Source organism: Cervus elaphus, chromosome 22 (genome assembly GCF_910594005.1).
Source record: "Cervus elaphus chromosome 22, mCerEla1.1, whole genome shotgun sequence".
In the NCBI taxonomy this organism is placed as follows: Eukaryota; Metazoa; Chordata; class Mammalia; order Artiodactyla; family Cervidae; genus Cervus; species Cervus elaphus.
The window spans coordinates 7789308-7803985 of record NC_057836.1 but is presented as its reverse complement, the minus strand read 5'-3'; the positions used below and the strand labels follow the sequence as shown (position 1 = coordinate 7803985).

General features: G+C 45.1%; 1 long non-coding RNA gene across 1 annotated transcript; it reads right to left on the bottom strand.

Moving 5' to 3' along the window:
• Nucleotides 1–264: 264 nt before the first annotated feature.
• On the bottom strand, nucleotides 265–13881 carry LOC122680765. The gene is made up of 5 exons (XR_006336779.1): nucleotides 13855–13881; nucleotides 13358–13593; nucleotides 13103–13224; nucleotides 8988–10167; nucleotides 265–1937 (listed from the first exon to the last, which is right to left on the bottom strand). It is a non-coding gene; the product is annotated as an uncharacterized LOC122680765 (long non-coding RNA).
• Between the last annotated feature and the right edge of the window lie 797 nt (nucleotides 13882–14678).

The window sequence follows — 14678 nt, the reverse complement described above, 5'->3', positions numbered from 1 at the left end:
TGTGCCATTGACATCTTCCACTTCCAAGATCACCTCACAATACAAGATGGCTGCTTGAGTTCCAGCAGTCACCTCTGTCTCCGAGCCAACAGGCAGAAGGAAAGGTAAAGAATCACTGAGCACACCTTCCCCTGCAATCCGTGGTGTGTGTGTATACGTGCGCTAAGTCACTTCAGTTGTATCCAACTCTTTGCGACCCCATGGACTGTAGACCACCAGGCTCCTCTGTCCATGGGATTCTCCAAGCAAGAATACTGGAGTGGGTTGCCATTTCTTCCTCCAGGGGATCCTCCCAACCCAGGGATTGAACCCACGTCTCTTGTATCTCCTATGCTGGGAGGCAGTTCTTTACCACTAGCGCCACCTGGGAAGCCCCATTCTATGGTGAGCAGCTTCTGTAATGACTGCCAGGTATCCCTGTCTCCCAGTATTCACATCTTTGTATAACCCCTTCTCCTGAGAATGGCCTGGACTTATTTATTCACTTCTGGGGAAGACATAGGAGACATGGGTTCAATCCCTGGGTCAGGAAGATCAGTTGGAGAAGGAAATGGCAACCCACTCCAGTATTCTTGCCTGGGAAATCTCAGAGACAGAGGAGCCTGGTGGGCTACAGTTCATGGCGTCACAAAAGAGTTGGACATGACTGAGTGACCCGAGCCCATGCACACAGAGGAGATAATACAGGAGACGTGGTAAAATGTTACTTTTAGTCCATGAAAAGACGGTGGTTCTGTGTTATGTGCTAGCTTTCTCTTTCCCTTGGATGGCTCGCTCTGGGAAAATCCAGCTGCCATGTTGGAAGGCTGTCCTGTGCAGAACCTCATTGGAGAGAATTTGGAAATGGATCTTTCGAGGCCTGCCAATAGCCACAGGAGTGAGCTCAGATGCAAATCCCTCCACACACACACCTCAGCAGGGTCTTGAGGTGACTGTCGCCCCAGCTGATACCTTGATCACATGAGGAAGAACCACCCAGCTAAGTTGCTTCTGAATTCCTAACCTGCAGAAACTTCAAGAAACAAATGTTTCTTGTTTCCAGGTTCGTACTTTGGGATAATTTTTAATGCAGCAATAGATAAAAGATTCCCCTTTGAGAATACGTCCCAGAAGTGCCTTCACCAAGCATGTCTATAGTTGATTGGTCAAAACTTGCTCCACGACCACATACAGTTGCAAGTGGTGCTGGAAAACATAGTCTTTATGCGGAGAGTGGCAAACGCCCAGCCAAAAATTGAGAAGTCTAAGCGAGGAAGGGATATTGAGAACTACTGCCCATCCCTAGAACAATGACAGTGACCAGAATATGGCTTGAGGTGATTACCTTCAGTGTAAGTTGTGGAACGGATCACTGGAGAGAGGAATGAGTTGGCCATATTGGCTCCAATGAAACAATCTGGGAGTGGGGTCAGATTCCCAAGGTTCTCAGGGGCTGAGTGGTGAGGGGGCAAACACCTGAACAAAACTGAGGCTCTGGTAGGAAGAAGGAAGGGTGTGTGAATGCTGGGAAGTCGACCAACAGTGTTCTTGCAGACTGAATACAGTATAAGACGGTGAAGGTTGGTTTTCTTCCTTCTCACTTTCCATAGTCTTCTGTGGAGACACAGACAAAAGACTCCGATATCACATTTCGTCCAACAACTCCAGAACCACTTTGTCCAGCCCAGCCCAGACCACCCCATGAGGCTGAGATGCACACATCCAACTGTCCACTGCCAATGGGGCACAGTCCATCCACAGGTCCCTCTGTCACAAGAACTTCATCATCAGTGTTAACTCACTAGGGCTGCCATGGTGACAAAGCACAGGTTGGGTAGCTTAAACAACAGAAATGTATGTTTTGGGGACTTCCCTGGCAGTCCAGTGGTTAAGACTCCTCCATGCTTCCACTGCAGGGGATGCAGGTTCAACCCCTGGTTGGGGAACTAAGATCCGGCCTGAAAGTAGAAAAGAGAAAACAAAATGTATTTTCTCACTTCTGACGTCTAGAAGTCCAAGATCAAGGTGTCAGCAGGTTTGGTTTCTGCTGAGACCTCTCTCCTGGACTGGCAGATGGCTACTCCGAACTGTTTTTACAATACCACGTGACCACATGTATGGTTCTGTTTCCATGTGTTCAGTCACTCAGTCATGTCTGACTCCTTGAGACCCCATGGACTTTAGCTCACCAGGCTCCTCTGTCCATGGGCTTCTCCAGGCAAGAATACTGGAGTGGGTTGCCATTTCCTTCTTTGCCCACACCAACAACCAATTCTCCAGCTCTTGAGATACCAGCTGGGTGCCCAACAATTCAATCAATTCTGACACAAACTGCCCAGAGTAGGCACCAGACCGTACAGGTTAGGGCTCAGTCTCACAAGACTGTCCCCTATTTCAGATGCCAATCACCATTCTCAGACTTCATATATATATATATGAGAAGGAAATGGCAACCCACTCCAGTGTTCTTGCCTGGAGAATCCCGTGGACAGGGGAGCCTGGTGGGCTGCTGTCCATGGGGTCACACAGAGTCGGACACGACTGAAGCAACTTAATATATATATATATATATATATATATTTTTTTTTTTCTGAATCTTTTGACCACACCACACAGCATGTGGGGTCTTAGCTCCCTGACCAGGGATCAAACCTGCATTGACAGTGTTGAGTCTCAATACTGGACAGCCAGGGGAGTCCCAAGCTTCCCATACTTCTGACAGAGGCTCTAAATTAGGGGTTTCCGTGACTTCCTGTTCCAGTTCAACTATTTGTTAAGATGGCTCACTCAGGAAGGCAGTTTCCTTACTATCCTCCATTATAAAGGACACAACTCAGGAACAGGGGATTGAAGAGACACTCGGGGCAGGCAGGATATGGGGGAGGGGCTAAACCTCCCAGCACACTGATGTGTTCCCCAACCTGGAAGCTCCATAAACCCCATTATTTAGGGTTTATAAAGATTCCTTCATGGAGGAATGATCCATCAAATCAGGTCCCTCCCTTCCTCCCAGAAGTGGGTGGGTAAAGATGTTCCATCTCTCTAATCTCAAGGCTTCCTCCTTTGGTAAGAAGCCTCCATTTTGAAGCTACCCAGGGCGCCCACCAAGAGTCACCTCATTACCATAAACTCCAGTATGATTGAAAGGGGCTTATTATGAATAACAAGACACTCCTCTCACCCCCATCACTCAGAAAATTACCAGGATTTTAGGAAGTCTTTGCCATGAAGTGGGGCATGCGTGCTAAGTCACTTCAGTCATGTCCCAGTCTTTGTGACTCCATGGACTGTAGCCCTCCGAGTTCCTCTGTCCGTGGGATTCTCCAGGCAAGAATACTAGAGTGGGTTGCCATTTCCTCTTCCAGGGGATCTTCCCGACCCAGGGATAGAACACACATCTCCTATGTCTCCTGCATTGGCAGGTGGGTACTTAACCAGTAATGCCACAGAGGAAGCCCATTAAATGGGGATAAAAGGTCAAATGTATATTTTTTATATCACAACATCACAAACAGCTTCTCCCTGTGTCCTCACATGATCTGTTTTCTGTGTGGTCCAATCACTGCTGTCTCTTCCTCTTCTTATTAAACACCAGTCTTACCTGGAAAATTCCATGAAACAAGGATCCTGGTGGGCTACACAGTCCATGGAGTCATAAAGAGTCAGACACGACTGAGTACACTTTCATTCACATACACATACTGGATTAAGGGCCTCATTTTAGCTTAAATACCTCTTTAAACATCTTATCCTTAAATAAGTTACATTCTGAGATACTGGGCATTGGGACTTTATGAATTTGGGGGTGGGACATAACTGACCTTTAACATCATCTTGCTCTAGAAATCTTCCCTTTCATTCATGCATGCTTCATTCAACAAACTTATACTGGACATACATAGAAATGGCACTAAAAGCCTGCCCAGAGGTGGAGAATGGTATTAGAGGGCCAAGAACTAAGCCTTGGGGAGTGCAGCATTTTTTTTTTTTTTTAATTTTGGCTGAACCACTTAGCTTGCAAGATCTTAGTTCCCTGACTAGGGAACCTGTGCCCCTGGCAGTGAAAGGGCAGAGTCCTAACCACTGAACCACCAGGGAATTCCACTCAGCATTTTAAAGACAGAGGAGGGCCCAGAAAAGGAAACTAGCAAGGAGTGAAGGCTGCCCTTTCCGGCATGTGGATCCTCTCATTCTCTCCTCTGGCTCTTTGGTCCTTCTTCACTTTGAGCCCCGCTCCTGCCTCTGGGGGGGGCTTCCCAAGTGGCGCTAATGGTAAAGAACCCGCCTGTTAATGAAGGAGACATAAAGGGACGCAGGTTGGATCCCTGGGTCGGGAAGATCCCCTGGAGGAGAGGGCATGGCAACCCACTCCAGTATTCTTGCCTGGAGAATCCCGTGGACAAAGGAGTCTGGCGGGCTGCATACCCATGGGGTCACAAAGAGTCAGACACCACTATATGCACACGCATCTCTTTCCCTTGGGACGCCCCGTCCCTCCAGGCAAGAGGAAAGCCCTTCTGGTGTCATATTTCGGTTGGATGTCAGTGCAGCCCTCTTGTGCTTGGGTGTCTACCACTTTCCAAGAGGATGATGCCTGGATGAGGGTAGAAGTGGTGGTTGCCCTCTACTCTTAACAGTGATATAACATCTTAGGTGTTCAGCTTAAACTCCGCATCAGCAAAAGCTATAGCTGTTTTGTCCCTCAGTTCCCAAAAGGCAAACTGACCTTCCCACCACAGAATTCATTTCTTCCAACTCCACACTGTCCAGTTCAGTGAAAAACACAATTTCCGGACTTTCCTGGTAGTCCAGTGGCTAAGACTTCAAGTTCCCAATGCAGGGGGCCCAGGTTTGAGCCCGGATCAGGGAACTAGATCCCACATGGCCACAACTAAGACCTGGAGCAGCCAAATAAATAAATAAATATCTAAAACAAAGAAACACAATTTCCTCCGATTGATAAGATTTTGCTCTGTTCCCTAAGAAATGATAAAAATTCCTTGGGCTTTTTGTCCCCCAAATGCATTTGCTTTCCTTCTGGGGATTTTTTCCGGAAAAATATTATACGGTAATGCCTCTACCTGAGGTACCAGGGAAGGATAGCACTTTCTGGCGTGAGTCTTCTCTGATTCCCAAATTTCTCCTCTAATCTAGGAAAGGTTTGGTTCCTTCTGCCACACTATTGAAACCAGAGAAAGGGTAGGAGTTGTGTTCTGATGCTTTCTCTTTGCCCTGCAATGTACAAAGCAAGGCCATTTACTTAGAGTGAAAGAGGAAGGCAAAGAAGTACATAGTTCAGCGGAAAAAAAAAAAAAAGATTAGCAAGAGTCTTGTGGAGACCAGGAGAGAGAGCTGACCAGAGATGCTGCATAATGTTCTCAGCAATGTTAGAAGGCCCAGCGAGATGGGTGACCCTGAATTTTAAGCCAGACCAGTTTGCCCATACCACATACGGCTGCCTGGCTACATCACTGCCTCCTCTCCCTGTCTCCTCTTCCTGTTTAATAATGCTACTGTCCCCTACCTGGAAACCTCAGCCCCACAAGGACCCAGCCACTCAACCATCAACCTTATAGATTCAATTGCTTGCATATTCCTCACATCCATCCCCTCTACAACGTTCTTTCTTTGTGTAAAACAAATTCTTCATTGGACTCCTACTTCTCTCCTTTCTATTACTCCAGCCAGCTATTACAGTAACTTTTCAGATGCTTCCAAATTCTCAGAAATTTGGTGATGTCATTCTTTTATTTAAAGACCACCATGGGTTCCCTATCAGAACCCTATCATCCGTGGGTTTCGTTCTAAGGGCAGTGAAAACCACCGGAGGGCTTTGAGCAGTGATGTGATTCAAGTCACATGTTGGAAACATCACTCTGGCTTTTGTGTGGAGAATGGCTTTGACGGGGGGTGGGGGTGGGGGGCGGCAAGAGCAGCTGCAGGAAAGACCAGTGAGGACACCTTCTGATGCAGGTGAAGTGCTGGCTGAGACCACATAGCTGGTGGTGGGGATAGAGATACAGGGAGAGATTTCAGATTTATTTTTAAAAGAGTATTGTTCAGGGAATTCCCTGGTGGTCCAGTGGTTAGGACTCCATGCTTTCACTGCCATGGGCCCAGCTTCAGTCCCTGGTCGGGGAACTAGGATCCCGCAAGCTTCACAGTGCCGCCAAAAAATAAATGAATAAAATAAACTAGAATTGATCACATGGTGGCTTAGTGGTAAAGAATCTGCCTGCCAATGCAGGAGACTCTGGTTCAATCTCTGGGTCAGGAAGATTCCCTAGAGAAGGAAATGACAACCCACTCTGGTATTCTTGACTGGAGAATTCCATAGATAGCGGAGCTGGTGGGCTACGGTCCACAGGGTCCGAGACAGTCAAACATCACTCAACGACTAAGCACACACTTTGGTCTAAGTATGCCAATAGATTGTGTACAGATTCTATGGAAGAGGGGGCTGTTAAGAAAGACTCTTTACTTTTGGAGATTCCCCAAGTCCTTGTCTGGAGAAGGAAATGGCAACCCACTCCAGTACTCTTGCCTGGAAAATCCCAGGGACTGGGGAGCCTGGTAGGCTACAGTCCATGGGGTCGCAAAGAGTCAGACACGACTGAGCGACTTCACTTTCACTTTTCACTTTCACGCATTGGAGAAGGAAATGGCAACCCACTCCAGTGTTCTTACCTGGAGAATCCCAGGGACTGGGGAGCCTGGTGGGCTACCATCTATGGGGTTGCACAGAGTCAGACACGACTGAAGCGACTTAGCAGCAGCGGCAGCAGCAAGTCCTTGTCTTCTGCACTTCACTCTTCCCCCAAGACGTGCCTCTCAGTCTTGCTGCTGCTCCACAGTCACTGCCAGCTCCTTAAAGGATGTGATTCTTCAAGGCCCATGACCCTCTTCCACTCCAGTTTTATTAGCTCTCTCCGGAAAAGCTCAGTTACCCCTTAACTTCAACTCTTAACTATATGCTGACATTTTCCAAGTCTGCCTCTCCATTCTCGTTTATCATGTTGCATATCAGTCTTTCTGTCCAAGATAGGTGCCTCATTGAAAATGCCCAAAACAGAACCTATTCTTTGACCCTCAGTCATGCCCTACTTTCTGTCCTCTTGATCTCAATGCTTTCACCATCTCTCCAGATATTCCTCACCATCTACTAGAACATCATCCTTATCTTTCTCTCCTTAACCCATATATGCGGTGAGCCAACAAATTCCATTGTCCTTAAATACATTTCTCATCCAGTGTTTCTAGCCGTTTCCAAAGTCACAGGTTTATTTCCATTCCACATTATCTCTTGCTTGAACTATCTTACCTCCATGAACCACTTTCTCTAGCTTTTCCCTCTGGGTTTCTGTTGCTTACAATTAACATTTCCCAGAGATTGCTCCTCATATGGCTTGGTCAAAGTTCAGGTGACGTCACCAGGAACAGTCTCATGTCTCCTCCATGCTCTGCTTCCTCCATGATGACTCTTTTAGGTTCCATTCCCCCTGTGCCGCCAACACTCTGGTCTTTCTCATTCAAGTCAGGAAGTAAGACCTAAAATTGAGCCTCACTGGTTCTGATTGGCCAGCTTTGCTTCATGAACCCCGTCTTGAAACCAATGATCGTGTTCAAGAGTATAGAATGTTTTTATTGGCTTAAGACTAGGTCACATGTTTCATCCTTGGTAAGGGGCTGGAAGAAGTTTCATCCAGAGCATCATGGTTGAAAGTAGGGGAAGAATGGTTCCCTCAAGGCAAAACCAGGGTACCATTATCTCAGGAAGGCAGACTGGATGCAGATCATCATCTACTGCAAGTTTCCTCTTCCTGTATCCCTTTTTTTATTAAGCAGTACCATTTTGAACTTAACCATCTGAGGGAATCCTTAGCACATCCCCCACATCCAGTCAAATCCCACCAAATGCCAAGATTCTAATCACTTTTCCTTTCTTTCCTCAATGACAGGTTGCAATAAACTGTCTTATATGTTCACAGTCATTCATTCCCTCCAACTGTAACATGGAGCTTCCCAGGTGGCTCAGACAGTAAAGAACCTGCCTGCAATGTGGGAGACCCAGGTTCGATCCCTAGGTCTGGAAAGGTCCCCTGGAGAAGGGAATGGTTACCCACTCCAGCATTCCTGCCTGGAGAACTCCATGGACAAAGGAACCTGGTGGGCTACAGTCCATGGGGTCTCAAGGAGTTGGACACAACTGAGTGACTAATACTTTTATTTTTTTTCAACCTCCACATACTTCCCTGGCCTACTGCTTTGGATCTTGCCACTTGATCTGCTTTGGCCACTGGTATGTGAGTGTAGGCAACCTTTATCACAACTGAGCAGAGCTTTAAACCCAATCGAGTGGCTTGTCTGGGGGGCTTTTGTGCCAACACTCCACTATGAGAACATGTCTCAGAAGGTTCCTTCATCCTGAGCTCCAAGAAGAAAAGATTTGTGCAGCTGCATTTAGAAGAAGGGGCTTCCTAGGTGGCGCTAGTGGTAAAGAACTTGCCTGCCAATGTAGGAGGCATAAGAGACATGGGTTCGATCCCTGGGTTAGGAAGATCCCCTGGAGGAGAAAATGGCAGCCCACTCCAGTATTCTTGCCTGGAGAATCCCATGGACAGAGGAACCTGGCAGGCTGCAGTCCATGGGGTTGCAAAGAGTCGGACAAGACTGAAGCCACTTAGCACGCACACATCTAGAAGAAATATAGCTAAACTACAACCTTCGTGTTCCATGAGCAAAAAATAAAGTATATGTGGCCACATGCCATGAGATTTTAATGTGTTTGTTATGCAGCATAACTTAGAGAAAGCTGAGTATTACACACACCTGAGTTCAAGTCCTTATCCTTTCTACCTGGATCACTGCCAGCATTCCCCACTCCCACTGTAGCATCCTCCCCACCATCCTCCTTGCTGGTCATCTGGGCTCCTCCTGCCCATTCTCCACACTGCAGACACAGAGATCTTTCTAAAGTGCATATCTAATCACACGACCTCCCTGCTTACCTCCAAAGCCTCATTTTTCAGATAAAATTCAATCTCCTGGTAATTCCTTGGCAGTCCAGTGGTGAGAACTCCAAGATTCCACTGCTTGGGGCACAGATTCGATCCCTGGTTAGGGAACTAAAATCCCGCAGGCTGAGCAATGCTGTAAAAAATTTTAATTTAATTTAAAAATTCAATCTCCTTTAAGCACATCCCAGTTTTTCAGGAGCTTATCCAGATCTTCAAGCTCATCCCTTCCCCACACAGGCACCCATTCCCCCAGTCTCACTGAATACCAATGAAGTTACTGAATGCAGCGTTTTAAGTTAGCAGTATCTTCACCCACCCTGCTGGCTCTGCCTACAATATTCTGTTCCTCACTCACCTAGGTGTTGCTTAGTTGTTCATCAAGACCTACCTCTACCCATATCTTCTTTGCCTTTTTTTTTGTTGTTGGCTGTGACTTGTGGCTTGCGGGATCTCAGTTCCCCAGTCAGGGATTAAACCTGGGCCATGGCAGTGAAAGCACCAAATCCCAACCACCAGACCTCCAGGAAACCCCCAGCCATACTTTCTATTATGGAAGCCCCAGCCCACAGTGGCATCAGGTCTTATCTGCCTCCTCTGGGCTCCCAGAGCACAGTGTGCCCACCTAATCTCACTCCTTCCTGACCCCAAAGTCCCACAAGGTCACGGACAGGGTCTGGTTTATCTCTGTGTTCCCTGGGCTTGGTGATCCCTGGCACAAAGTGTGTGGTGATACTTGGAAGATGACTCAATAAAAACATGAATACACGTGTAGGATTTTCTGCGACCTATTTCTCCAAATCAGTCAATCTTCTACATTGCTGCCAGAGTTGTCTCCCAATAAACAAGATTTGTTCATGTGACTTCCTTGCTAAAAAAACTATTTGGGCTTGTCTTCGCTTTTATTTACTTGTCTCAGTCTAATTTCATCCACTGTTTTGACCTCAGGCTGTATCCTGATGATGCCCAAATTTCCAGCCCAGAACTTTCTCCAGTTATATATAAAAAACTGCCTATTGTACTTAACCTACTCAGGTAGGGTCTCACAGGAATCTCAAATTGGAAGAATCCGATGAACATTTTCTTCCTCGAAACTTCTTCCTCTCTTGTGTTTTCTCTCAATAAATAGCATCATCGACCACTGAATTGCCCAAACCTGACATCTGGGAGTCACCTTTAAAAAATGGGTTAAGAGCATGAACTTGGCAGCCAGATAAATGACTTCAGATGCTGGTTCTGCTGCTTAGTACCTAGGTGGCTTCAAGCAAGTTCCTTAACCTTCTTCAAATCTGTACATTCTCATCGCGGCAGACCCACCTTCCCGATCACTGAGACCAATGAACGACAGAGTCATGCTGGGCAGGTAATACCACGTGGGAAGTCCTTGCCAAATAGTAGCTTTTATTATTATACTGATCTTCTCTCTCCTTCTCCCTGTCATCCAACCACTAAGTCTGGTGATTCTATTTTCTCAATCTCTGGAATTTGTCCCATCCTCACTGGCCCCGCTGCCACCTTCTCGGTCCAACCACCTGTCTTCTGTCATCTGATGACGGCAGAAGCTTCCTAACCAGTCTTCTGGGCCCCATTTTTGTCCCCTTTCAATCCTTTCTTCACACTTCTACTGTGGCTTTTTCTGAAAACCAACTCAGTTCATGTCAACTTCCGGCTGAGCCAAATTTCTTTCAGTTCCTCAAATGGCCAGAGCTCTCTGTTCTCCCTCCACAAACGCTGTTTCCTCTTCCGGGCCTGTGGTCCCCACCTCCACAGGCTGGCTCCCTTGTTTTTCTGCTCCTCATGTAAACATGAGGCTGCCCACATACAAGGCTCTCTTAGATGACCCTGCTCTGGGTCAGTTTCCTCCAAAGTGCCTCAATGTCCTCTATTATAGCACTCATCACATCACCATAATGATGGCTTTAGTGACTGTCACCTGTCACTAGACCAGAAACTCCAAAAGGTAAAGTCTCTGTTTTGTTCACCATCGTATCTCTAGGATTTAGCACAGGCCTGGCCCATAATTGGATCTCAATACATTTTAAAATTATTTGGACCTTCCTGGTGGTCCAGTGGATAAGAATTTGCCTGCCAATACAGGAGACACGAGTCTGATCCCTGGTCTGGGACAATTCCACATGCCACAGAGGAACTACTAATCCCATGAGCCACAGCTACTGAGCCTGCACTCTAGGGCCTGTGAGCTGCAACTACTGAGCCACTATTGAGCTGAAACTACTGAAGCCTGTGTGCCTAGCACCTGTGTTCTGCCAAGAGTGGCCACTGCAACGAGAAGCCGAGGCACGGCAACTAGAGAGTAGCCCTGCTTGCCACAACTAGAGAAAGCCCATGCGCAGCAACAAAGACACAGCCTAGCCAAGAAATAATAAATAAAATAAAGTAAAATTATTTAACTCACATTTAATAGGTGAAATGTACACCTAGTAGAAAACCCAAAAGGTGCAAAGGGATGTACAGTAAAAAAATAAATCTCTTTTCTCCCTGACTACTCAATCATCACTGTATCTATTTTCTTAAGGGTCCTTCCAAGTATTCTATACAAATCCAAGCATATATGTATATATACTGCAGGTGCGGTAGCATATTATATACTGTATTCTACACCTGGCTGTTTTTCTTTCTTTTTTTCTTTCTTTTCTTTCAGCGGCACTGTGCAGCTTTCAGGATCTTAGTTCCCAGAACAGGCCACAGCAATAAAAGCACCAGGTCCTAACCACTGGACCACCAGGGAATTCCTTGTATTTTTTTCTTAACAATGTATCTTAAAAGATATTCATTTTCAGTCTGTATAACTTTAAAAAATAATCTGCATGTTCCTTTGTAAAGATGTATCTTAAATTATTGAAGCAGTCCCCAGTCGCTAGGTATTTTCCATCTGTTGCTATTATAAACAAAGTTACCCTGAAGATCTTTGAACATATCATTTCACAGATAACTGAATCCACACCTTTCTCGAACTTAAAAATGTGGTGATGTCCTAGAAACCCATCATAAGTTGAAAATATTGTAAGTCAAAAGTGCATTTAGGGCTTCCCTGGTGGCTCAGTGGTAAAGAATCTGCCTGCCAATGCAGGAGACTTGGGTTTGATCCCTGATCCTGGAAGATCCCACATGCCGAGAAGTAACTAAGCCCATGGGCCACAACTGCTGAACCCATGTGCAGCAACTATGGAATGGAAGCCTGTGTGCCTAGAGCCCATGTTCTGCAGCAAGAGAAGCCACTGCAACGAGAAGCCTGCACACTGCAACTACAGTGTGACCCCCACTTGCTGCAACTGCAGAAGGCCCAAATGGAGCAACAAAGACCCAGCACAGCCATAAATAAGATAAATAAAATAAATACAGCTTTATAAAAAATGCATTTAATACTCCTTACCTAAAGCACATCAAGCTTAGCCGAGCCAACCTTAAACATGGTCAGAACACTTACATTAACCTTCTGCTGGGCAAAACTATCCAACACAAAGCCTATTTAATAATAAAGTGTTGACTATCTCATGTTATTTTTTGAATACCATACTGAAAGTAAAAAACAGAATGACTGGGTTCAGAATGGTTGTAGGCATATCGGTTGTTTACCCTCATGATCACGTGGCTGGCTGGGAGCTGTGGCTGCTGCCCTGACCAGTATCCTGAGAGAATTTTCTCCCAAATACCGCTAGCCTGGGAAAAGATCCAAATTTAAAGCTTGAAGTATGCTTTCTACTGAATGAATGTTGCTTCCGCACCATCCTCAGGTTGAACCATCAGAAGTTGGGGACTGTATGTCATAGGATGAATTCCTAGAGATGAAATGGCTGGAGTCAAACCACAACTGCATTTCACAGTGTGCTAGATGTGCCAAACTAGTCTAGAAGTTTGCTAGTTTACACGCCCATGTGTAACATACTGCTATATATCCTTCACATGCTTGTCAGCACAATATTACCAGACTCCTTGATCTCTGTCTAATCTGGTAATAGCAAAAAGAATGCCGTCATAGTTTTGTCATCTCTTTTTAAAACTGAGGGTGAGCATCCCATTTGCAAAGTTAAAAGACAAATGACAAAGTGGGAAATTACAAATCATCAATCAGACAAAGACAAACAAACCGACAGAAAATTGAATGAAAACTTGAACTGGGGACTTCCCTGATGCTCCAGTGGTTAGGACTCCCACACTTCCACTGTAGGGCAGGGGTTCGTTCCCTGGTGGGGAAACTAGATCCCGTATTCTGTGCAAAACAGCAAAAAAAAAAAAAAGTGTAAAAACAAAACTTGAACTGGCACTTCATAAAAGAAGATATCCAAATGGGCATTAAGGGAAATATGAATTAAAATCACACCAAGACTGCACTGTATACTCACCAGAGTAGCTCAAATTAAGAAGTCTGACAATACCAAATGTCCTCAATGATGTGGAGAATAGGAACTCTCATAGACTCTGGCAGGAGTGTAAACTGATAAACTGCTCAGAAAAATTGAAGACATGAATGCTCTATGTCCCAGAAATTCTACTCCTGGCATCTATGGTCCTTGAGAAAGTCTTGTCCATGTGTACCAGATAAGTTATAAAAATGAATTTCAGGGCAGAACTGTTTCTACTAGAAAAAAAATGTAAAACCTTAATTATCCATTCTAGTAAAATGGAAAATAAATTGTTTATTCATTTTTATAATATTATATAAAAATATTTTAATGTTTAATAATTAAAAATAAAATATATAATATTTTATAAAAAATAAATCTCCACAACAGTGGAAAACCATACAGTAACAGAATGAAGGAATCACAGCTTCATGCATCCACATAGCTGGGTTGCATAAAAATGCAAGCTAAATAAGTCACAAAAGAAGATGACTCACCTTATATAAAGGTCAAAAACAGGTGGAAAAAAAAAAGGAAAAAAAAAAAAAAACAGGTGGAGCTAAACTTCTGTACAGTGTCTGAGGATGCAAACACAGGAGGAAAAACCACATTAAAAAGATAAAGAAGGGCTTCCATGGTGGCTTGGTGGTGAAGAATCTGCCTGCCAATACAGGAGACATGGGTTAGATCCCTGGTCTGGGAAGATTCCACATGCCACAGAGAACTAAGCCGGTGCTTCACAACTACTGAGCCTGTGCTTCAGAGACCAAGTGCCACAACTACCGAGTCCTCAGGCTCAGGAGACTATGCTCCGCAATAAGAGATGCCACTGCAATGAGAAGCCCAAGCACCGTAACTAGAGAGTAGCCCCCACTCACTACAACTAGAGAAAAGCCCTGCTAAGATGCTGGCTTTATTTTATTTCTCTATGTGGATGATGGTTCTGCAAGTGTTGGCCATGTCTTTAAAATGTACGTACAAAATAAATAAATAAAATGTACGTACATATTTCCTACACTCCACTGTGGGTATGACAGAAAAATAAAAGAAGTTCAGAATGGTATGTGTTTGATACCACTTAATTAAAAAGAAAAAAGTTTTAAAAATATAAAGAAATAGACATTTATTTCCTCATTTATGCACTGATTAGCTTTGGGAGCTTATGGAAGAAACTGGTAATTAAGATTCATCACTGGAATGAGGCAATGGGTCACTGAGGGGCAAAAGCAGGAAGAAAAAGATACTTTTGGGGACATCCCTGGTGGTCCAGTGGCTAAGACCCCATGGTCCCAATGTAGGGGGCACAGGTTTGATCCCTGAT